The 9,338-nt window shown below is 54.4% G+C and overlaps 1 long non-coding RNA gene across 1 annotated transcript; it reads right to left on the bottom strand.

Annotated features, from left to right (window-relative positions):
- Positions 1-2,349: 2,349 nt before the first annotated feature.
- LOC120395147 lies at positions 2,350-7,574 on the bottom strand. Its single transcript, XR_005592493.1, has 3 exons — positions 7,430-7,574; positions 2,959-3,104; positions 2,350-2,721 (listed from the first exon to the last, which is right to left on the bottom strand). It is a non-coding gene; the product is annotated as an uncharacterized LOC120395147 (long non-coding RNA).
- Positions 7,575-9,338: the final 1,764 nt, after the last annotated feature.

The following is a 9,338-nucleotide window of genomic DNA, read 5'->3' as shown; positions in this document are numbered from 1 at the left end:
TTATGGTGGGGCCTGTCTACTGCAGCCAGGTGTTGACTATGTGCAGGCACATCCGGAGCCAGAGTCCATATCTGCGCCGGAGGTCGAAGCCGGGTGGTCGAAATTGCCGGTGTCGGGGAAGAGCACGAGGAGGAGGAGGCAGGGCTGGAGCAGGTGGCTGGAGGACCTGGAGCGAGGCTAGAGAAAGGCAAGGAGAATACTGAGCCGGGGTTCAGAACCCAAATCTGGAGCCAAGAAGGGTCACGCCAAAGTCATAGCCAGAGACCGGAGTCAAGAGTCCAGCCAGAGTCAACAGTGAGAAACCGGAGGGCAGGGCAGGGCAGGGGGTACATGCGGGCTGGAATGAGGATGACTTACTGGAGCCTGGAGACCCCTCATCGGGGGACTCCCTTCCTAGCAATAGCAGAAGGACAGCGGGATGACAAAGATGTCTCTGAGCCTGGGGTCCAAGCCAAGGGGAGCTCCCATCCAGGCTGTGTGCCAGGACCCCGTCACCCTCCCTGTTCATTTCACACTCTCAGACCCCGGCCGGAGGAGAATAAAGGGCAGAAGCGAAGGTGCCCCTGGGAAAGGCTCTAGGCCGGGACCCAGTCCACTTCCCAGATCTACACCCAGGATTGTGTGACCAGGCCCACAGCCCTTCCTCTGCATCTCAGTTCCCACCTGCCAGATGGGGAGGCTGCTCCCCTGCCCCAGGGTGTTCGGGGGGAGTTTCCTTCCTGGCTGGGAAGGGCTCAGATACCGGGTGGGTGGATTGGGCCCTGGCTGGGGGATGGTCGGATGGGCACAGGGTGTTACTAGTCCCCACCGCCCCAGTCCTCCTCCCTTTCCCCTGGGTCTCCCCTCACCTCCAAAGACGGAGCCTTGAAACACAGGGCTCCCAGACCCCACGGAGGAGCTGCTGGCCCTGCAGGAGAATACGGAGCTGGTGGTGTCACTGAACTCCTGCTCTGGGCTGGGAGGAGGCGCCACAAGTGCCAGGCTGGGGCTGGCGGGAGGCTTCTGAGTCGCCACGCTGGGGCCGGCGGGAGGCTTCTGAGTCGCCAGGCTGGGGCCGGCGGGAGGCTTCTGAGTCGCCAGGCTGGGGCCGGCGGGAGGCTTCTGAGTCGCCAGGCTGGGGCCGGCGGGCTGCTTCTGAGTCGCCAGGCTGGGGCTGTTGGGAGGCTCCTCCAGGGCCAGGCTGGGGCCAGCGGCAGGCTTCTGAGTCGCCAGGCTGGGGCTGGCGGGAGGCTTCTGAGTGGCCAGGCTGGGACTGGCCTGGGACGGCGGGCTGCTTCTGAGTGGCCAGGCTGGGGCGGTGGGAGGCTTCTGAGTCGCCAGGCTGGGGCTGGCGGGAGGTTCCTCCAGGGCCAGGCTGGGGCCGGCGGGAGGCTTCTGAGTCGCCAGGCTGGGGCTGGCTGGAGGCTTCTGAGTCGCCAGGCTGGGACTGGCGGGCTGCTTCTGAGTGGCCAGGCTGGGGCCGGCGGGAGGCTTCTGAGTCGCCAGGCTGGGGCTGGCGGGAGGCTTCTGAGGCGTGATGGGGGACGAATCCTCCTCCTCCTCCTCCTCTTCTTCCTCCTCCTCCTCACCCCACCAAACCTGGGCGCTGGGAGTGTCTGCACCAGGGAGGGAAGGAGAAAGTTTAATCCCTTCTGCTGCTGGGGGGATGCAGTGGACAGAGAAGACTCCATGTTTCCCCTTTCTCTGTAAGGAGCCCCATGGCAGCCAGGGCCCCACCCTGCCCCTCCCAGAGATGCCTTCAGCCCCATCAGCCTCAGGGCCCCGTGGCAGTCAGCCCCCCACCCCAACATGATCAGGGGAGGCCGGAGCTCCCCGACTCCGCCCAGCATCCCCTGCCTTGGGGCGTGGCTGTGCCACCCCCACTGGTGTCAGTGGGGCTCATGTGGGTCAGTCCCAGCGCCTTGGCGAGCCCATGGGCACAGGGTGTTACTAGTGCCCCACCGCCCCAGTCCTCCTCCCTTTCTCCTGGGTCTCCCCTCACCTCCAAAGACGGAGCCTCGAAACACAGGGCTCCCAGACCCCACGGAGGAGCTGCTGGACCCGCAGGAGAATACGGAGCTGGTGCTGTCACTGAACTCCTGCTCTGGCCTGGGAGGAGGCGCCACAAGTGCCAGGCTGGGGCTGGCGGGAGGCTTCTGAGTCGCCAGGCTGGGGCCGGCGGGAGGCTCCTCCGGGGCCAGGCTGGGGCCGGCGGGAGGCTTCTGAGTCGCCAGGCTGGGGCTGGCGGGAGGCTTCTGAGTCGCCAGGCTGGGACTGGCGGGAGGCTTCTGAGTCGCCAAGGTGGGACCGGCGGGAGGCTTCTGAGTCGCCAGGCTGGGGCTGGCGGGAGTTTCCTCCGGGGCCAGGCTGGGGCCGGCGGGAGGCCCCTCAGCTGCCACGGTGGTTGGCGGCTCCTGCTGGGCCCTGGGGCGCAGCTCCTGGCTCCTTGGCTTCATGCATTGGAAGCCCCAGAGCTGCCGTCCCCGGCTCCTGCCCTCCCCTGGCTCTCTGCTCCACAGCTGAACCCGGGGCCACTTCCGTTTCGGGTCAGCTAGAGGAGCTGCTGTCTTCCGCCTCCTCCAGCAGGCGAAGCAGCTCCTCCCTTTCCCCTGGCCACGAGCCTCTTCCCTGCCCGCGGGGACAGAGGGGCTGCTCTCCTCCTGGGCAGGCTGCCTGATGTTTGCTGCCGGCTCTGGAGCCACGTGCCCGGCCTTCCTCAGCATCCGCCTTATTCGCTCCATCCTGGAACGGGTGGGGCAGCCATGAGTCTGGCTTCAAAGCAGCCTCTCATTAACGAGCCTGCCTGCTCCCCTGCCCACCTCCCCTCTGCTGAGGCAATTTTCCTCCCGACACATCCCACCCCAGGGCACAGGAACCCTCCACCTGGGAAGAAACCCTGACAAGGGACGGGCTGAGAGCCCCAGTGGTGGGATATTCCCACCACACGGGGGATGGCTCTGGAGAACTCCACTTACTTACTCTAGATCAGATGGAGCTGAATGGCAGATGCTCGGGGTTGCTCCTCCCTTTACCCTCCTCGCTCTCCGCACCCAGGTGGCCAGCAACGGGTGCCGCTCAATGCCCTGCCAGCAGGGCAAGGGGTAGAATCCAGAAATTGAAACTGGCTGTGAAAACAATACAATGCCACTAGTTGAACGCTCCTGGGACACTCCATAGCTGTACCCGGGCCACCTCCATTTGGGCCCAGAAGGTGCCTCAGGGTCAGCTAGGGGAGCTGGGGTCTTCCTCCTCCTCCAGAAAGCCAGAGCTGGCAGTGCCAGCAGGACTCAATTCACAGTCTCCCTGGCTCCGAGTGGGACCTGTTGTAGTGACTGACGGATTTGCTCCTTGTCCCCCATCCAAAGCCAATAACACATCTCTGGGTTGGCAGTCATGAGTTAGACCTTCTCAGCACCCCTCTGTCTCCCGCAGACCTCAGCTGTTCCTTGGACTGCGGTGGCTTGGACGGTAACAGGAGTGGATATTGTTACTGGCTCACTGGGTGGTTCTAGCTAATGAGGGTCTCAGTCTAGCCTCAGAGGCCCACACCCCCAGACACTACAGGTCAGGGTGGATTGATTTAATTCCAAATGTTTTGTAGTTGTATTTTTGAGTCATTTTCCTAATGAGAGATTGATTCTCATGAAATTCTTAGTGGTGGCCGATGACAGAACACAGAGCAATGGTCTCAAGTTGCACTGTGGAAGGCTTAGCTTGGCTATTAGGAAACACTAGTTCACTAGGAGGGTGAAGCCCCGGAATGGGTTCCCTAGGGAGGTGGTGGAATCTCCATCCTTACAAGTTTTTAAAGGTCAGCTTGACAAAGCCCTGGCTGGGATGATGAAGTTGGAGTTGATCCTGCCTGCAGCAGGGGGTTGGACTAGATACCTCCTGAGGTCTGTTCCAGCCCTAGTCTTCTATGATTTTAGGAATAGGGATCCATTCAAACATGTTGACTTGCTGGTTTTGCAGGATACAGAAAAACAAAAGGTTGACTGAACCATTTGTTTTCATTTCAAACAAACTGAGGTAAAGAACAGGTTTCAGAGTAGCGGCCGTGTTAGTCTGTATCCATAAAAAACCAGGAGTACTTGTGGCACCTTAAAGACTAACAAATTTATTTAAGCATGTATCTCTAGTTTGTGCACTGAACTGATTGTTCCTGCTCATAACGTCCTTCCAGATTTTAGAAGTAGTAGCTCACACCTCCTCCTCTCTAGCCTTTATTCATATTTTACAAGGGGAAAAGAAGCCTTCATCCTTTTTCAACTCCTAATCAGTTTCTTACATTTGAATGAAGTAGCTGCATCAACTGGAATGAAGAAAATATTCTTTCTGCACCCACAGAAGAGGCTAGTGCTGCCAAAATCTGGCTGAGTGTTTCAATAACTTCTGGACGCCCGGGTGCTTAGGTAATGACTTCCAACAGTTCAGTGCTTTGACTTCCTCTGACTCTTGGCAGCAAACATGGACTTCTTCATATATGTAGTTATTTAAATTACTTTAATAGGCTGGAGCAACTAGAGGCCTTAACATCACTTGTCATCATTTCAAATTTTATACTGGATATGTTTAAAAAAGAACTTTTTCAATATAAATTTAAAAAACCCAGTTTAAATAAAAATAAAATCTCTTCTGGGGGGAGCGGGGGCTGGGTTGTGAAAAAGCCACAGATTGGTCTTGCCCTTGATTTTAGAACTACTACTTCATCTGAGAGAATCAGAAACTGCTTGTATTCTGTTCAAGGAGAGGAGGCAGCAAAAGTCATCCTGGCAGTAATTTGTTGGGCCTTATTTGCTCAGTCTCAAACAAACAAGTGTGCAAAACTCTAGTTAGTCTCTTTTATGTAGGCCCAGCTAAGAGGTGGTGGGAGGAGCAGGAATGCTGTCTCCGTCCCGGATCCAGTAGCAATTGCACAGGATATTGCCACAAAACCTACATTTTACTGCCAAACTTTCTAAGCCAGTCCTCTCCTGCGCTTCCTGGTTTCCAAGTTTCAAATCCACAAATCCTGAGCAGTAACATTGTGACACCAGAGGGAACTCAGCCACCTGTCGCTCCCTGACTCCACTAACCCGGAGCATAAACCCGAAGCCTGAGCCCTGCCTTGGGCATCGCTCCCATGGAAACCTGCAGGTTCATTTACTGACTTATGCAAATCACCGGTGGAGAGTTAGCACTGACTGGCTGAATTCACTCTCAAGTCACAATGTCCTTCAGCTTACAGCACGAATGGAAGGGGCACAGGGTGGAAATCAGGCTTTTCTGGTGGCCCGTTTTCCAACCTCGAAGAAGGGACAAGAGGGAAGGAGGAAGAGGGAAGCAAAATGGCCACATTCCAAACGCCCCCAGCGAGTCACAGATTAATTTCAAGCCCAGAGGAAACCACTGTCGTCTGACTTTCTCTTTCACTTCGGTCATAGAATGTGCCTCAAAATAATTTCCATAGGAATTAGAGCAGGTTTTTTAGTAAAACACCCAAGCTTGATTTTAAAAGAGGCCAGTTGTGGAAAATCCAGCACAACCCTCAGTGAATTGCTCCAAACTCTGATGTTAAAAATGCTCCTCGCCTTCTTTCCAGTGTGTATTGGTCTAGCTTCAACTTCCAGCCATTGTCTGCTCATAACCTTTCTCTGGTAAAGCGAAGATGGAGGCTTGCTGCAGCAAGGCTCCAGGGCTCTGCAAGGTTCCCCTTGCCCTGCATCCCTGTCCTGCCTGGCTGTTGGCAACGGAGCTCTGTGAGGTCACAGACGCCTCACTCATAGAATCATAGACTATCAGGGTTGGAAGGGACCTCAGGAGGTATCTAGTCCAACCCCCTGCTCAAAGCAGGACCAATTCCCAACTAATTGTCTTTGCTCAATGGGCTGAGTTCCTGCCAAAAGCTTTTGCAAAGTCACTGCCACACCCACCTTTCCCTGGCAGGACTGACCTCTGCCCCTGGCCAGCCCAGCTAGATGTTTGAGCTGCACCCCGGATCACCCCACTTGCTCATTATTGATTCTGGGGTGCAAGCAGGCTACCCAGTAAAACAGCACAGTCTGTTCCACACCCCACACTGAGTTTTTCATAGAGGCATCGGTTGTGAAACAATTCAGTCTCCTAATGTGGCCTCTATTTCACGGGCTATGAAATTTCACACTCTTAGCACCCTATTGAGCCCAATTGCTTGTAATTCACTAAAAGGCACCTTCCCAACCAGGTATGATGGTAGGACACCAGGAAACAGAGACTCCACCTCTCCCCTGGGTAATTTCTTCCAGTGGCTAGTCTCCCTCACTGTCATCGTTACATTGGAAATTGACAACTTCTGATAAGGGCCCAATTTATGACAATCTTTTAAATAATTTAAATAGAAGAGAAAAAATAACATCCAGTAGAACATGTTCACTGCCAAGCTTTTCAGACAGTTGCACCACTGATGTGATAGCTAAGGCCCCGGAAGCAAAGCTAGCTGAAATGCTAACCCAGCTTTGGGCAGCAGTAAAGGTGCAGAAAATATTGTCTTCCTTTCAGTTTATTCAAATCGTTCAGTTCAATCGACTAGTTTGTGGAAATTCAAGAAAGCCATTGGGAATTCACAAAACAGGCAAACTTGTTTTCCTCCCTCAATCTAGGGATAAAAACTAGGGGATAGAGCTACTGGATCATCAATCTAGAAACATGTGGAGACAAGAATGTATCATTTCAGTTCACGAACCACACATCAAATTGCCTTTGTTTAAGAAATCTGTCAGTTTGAAATGCAAAACATTTTGATGCAACTTCTTTCTTATGCTTCCCTTTCTAGCTCTGGCATGGCCTTGCTGTGTGACCAAAGAGAGGTCACTTCTTTTCTCTTTCCCTCGGTATCCTGGGGGATGGAGAAAATTCTCTCAGTCCTAGCAGGAGAGAGATTTGAGCAAGTCAGGCGTGTTAGGGCCCTTGTGCTCTAAAGGACAACGGGCGATTGTTGTTTGGGACAAGAATCCTGACGGATTTGTTACTTGTCCCCCAACCAAAGCCAATAACACCTCTCTGTATTTTCAGTCATGAGTTAGACCTTCTCAGCACCCCTCTGTCTCCCGCAGCCCTCAGGTGTTCCTTGGATTAGGGAGGCTTGGATGCTAAGAGAACTGGAATTATTTTACTGGCTTCCTGGGTGTTACTAGCCCATGAGGGTCTCAGTCTGGCCCCCAAGGCCCACACTCCCAGACACTAGAGATCAGGAGGGGTTGATTTCACTCAAAGTGTTTTGTATTTGCATTTTTGAATTATTTTCCTAATGAAAGATTGATTCTCATGAAATCTTAGAGCTGGCAGATGACAGAACAAGGAGCAATGCTCTCAAGTTGCAGTGTGGAAGGCTCGGATATCAGGAAAAACTTTTTCCCTAGGAGGGTGGTGATGCCTTTGAGTCTACTAGGATAGAGTCCCCTATCTTGTACTTAGAGCCTATATTTTTTCTTACCTTCTACACAGATGACAACGTCTTGGAAACAAATACACACGGGAATGAAAACCACAGGCACTGAATCTCCTGCACACCAACGTCTCTTGGTCCTCGGTGAGAGACCGCGAGCTGGAGGCTTTCTGCAGCAAGGCTACAGGGCTCTCCGAGGTTCCCCCTGCCCCGCATCCCTGTCCTGCCTGGCTGTTGGCAAGGGAGCTCTGTGAGGTCACAGACGCCTCATCATCGTTGCCCAATAGGCTGAGTTCCTGCCAAAGGCCTTTGTGACATCACTGCCACACCCACCTTTCCCTGGCAGGCCTGATGTCTGCCCCTGGCCAGCCCAGCTGGGTGTTTGAGCTGCACCCCGGATCACCCCACTTGCTCGTTATTGATTCTGGGGAGCAAGCAGGCCACCCAGTAAAACAGCAGAGTCTGTTCCGCACCCCACACTGAGCTTTTCATAGAGGTTATGAAACAATTCGATCTCCTAATCTGGCCTCTATTTCACAGGCTATGAAATTTCACACACTTTGCACCATATGAAGCCCAATTGCTTTTAAGTCACTAAAAGGCACCTTCCAGAATGAGAGGCAGTTGTGACGAGAAGACACCAGGAAAAAGAGACTCCACCTCTCCCCTGGGTAATTTGTTCCAGTGGCTAGTCTCCCTCACTGTCAAAAACGTGTGCCTACGTCTCATTTGAATTTTTCTGGCTTCAGCTGGCAGCTGTTGGTTCTTGTTGTGCCTTTTTTGGCTAGATCGAATTAGCCTTGCCCCGTGAAATCCGATCTCCCCGTCCTGCTGGAAGCCCCCCAGCCAGGAGAACCCAGTAGGGGCCTCCTAGCTGTTTGTCTGCCCAGCTGGGGACAGGACTTCCTCTCCGTGGGGATATCAGATGCACCTGCAGCGGCAATGCAGAAGTGAGTGCGCTGCATCAGCCCAGGATTGAGCTCAGGGCTTGGGCCTTGGCAGCTTCTGCTCCAGTCACGTCTCTGGGTGCCCGGACTCAGAGCTTCTGGCCCCCTGTGGCTGCAGCCAGTGCTGGGGCACTGGGCTCAGGACTTTCATGCCCCTCCCCACTCCTGCCGGCGCTCTGGGTGCCTGGGCTCGGGGCTTCTGCCCGGCCTCTGCAGTGAGAGCTCGGGGCTTCCCTTGCAGTTCCTTCTGGGGCTCACGTGTCCATTTCTCTGGATGCCCCGAAAATGGTAGGAGCCGAGGTGCTCCCAAGTAGTCAGTAGGAGCTGAGGTGCTCCCAACAGCAGGGACCCACCTGCACATCTGGGAACCTCCTCTAGATTCAGAAAGGTTTCTGGCTGCTGCCCTTGGAGCCCAGGTCTGAAGACAGCACAGAAATGAGGGTGGCAATGCTGTGACCCCCCTACAACAACCTCTGAAATCCCCCATTCTCCCAGTTTGGTCGGGGTCCCCATGGTTACAATACCATGAAATGTCAGATGGAAACATCGAAATGGTGACGTTGGTCAATTTCAAGGCCAGAGGTTTGTAAACTAGTCAAAGTGAGCCCTGAATGTGGTAGGGACCTGGCTATTATGGAGGCCCGAGCAGGTTTGCACTCCCAGTTCTCCTGAAAGGCCGTGGAGAATTCCTGCTGCCTGAAAAACTTCCCAGAATAAGCTACCAGGACTGGGGGGAAACGAAGGAAACCAACCAAAGCCTGAGCTAGGATGGAGAACATTGATCCAAGCCGTGTTTGAACCCCTCCACCCCCACCTGCCTGCCCGTGGTGAAGCGGACAGAGGGGCACTGATTTCTAGCTGTGAACTTGCTACAGACCGTGGGCTCCAGCACAAGCCGTACAGCCCATACTGTGAACTCTTGGATAAACAGCAAAGCTTGCTTTTCCCAAACCTTTCCCCCCAGTGCCCTGCATCCACTTGGGATTGTGCCCAGCTGAGGCTGGTGGAGG

This window comes from Mauremys reevesii, unplaced genomic scaffold (genome assembly GCF_016161935.1).
Source record: "Mauremys reevesii isolate NIE-2019 unplaced genomic scaffold, ASM1616193v1 Contig99, whole genome shotgun sequence".
In the NCBI taxonomy this organism is placed as follows: domain Eukaryota; kingdom Metazoa; phylum Chordata; order Testudines; family Geoemydidae; genus Mauremys; species Mauremys reevesii.
The sequence above is the reverse complement of the archived record's forward strand: the minus strand, read 5'-3'. Positions and strand labels throughout refer to the sequence as shown.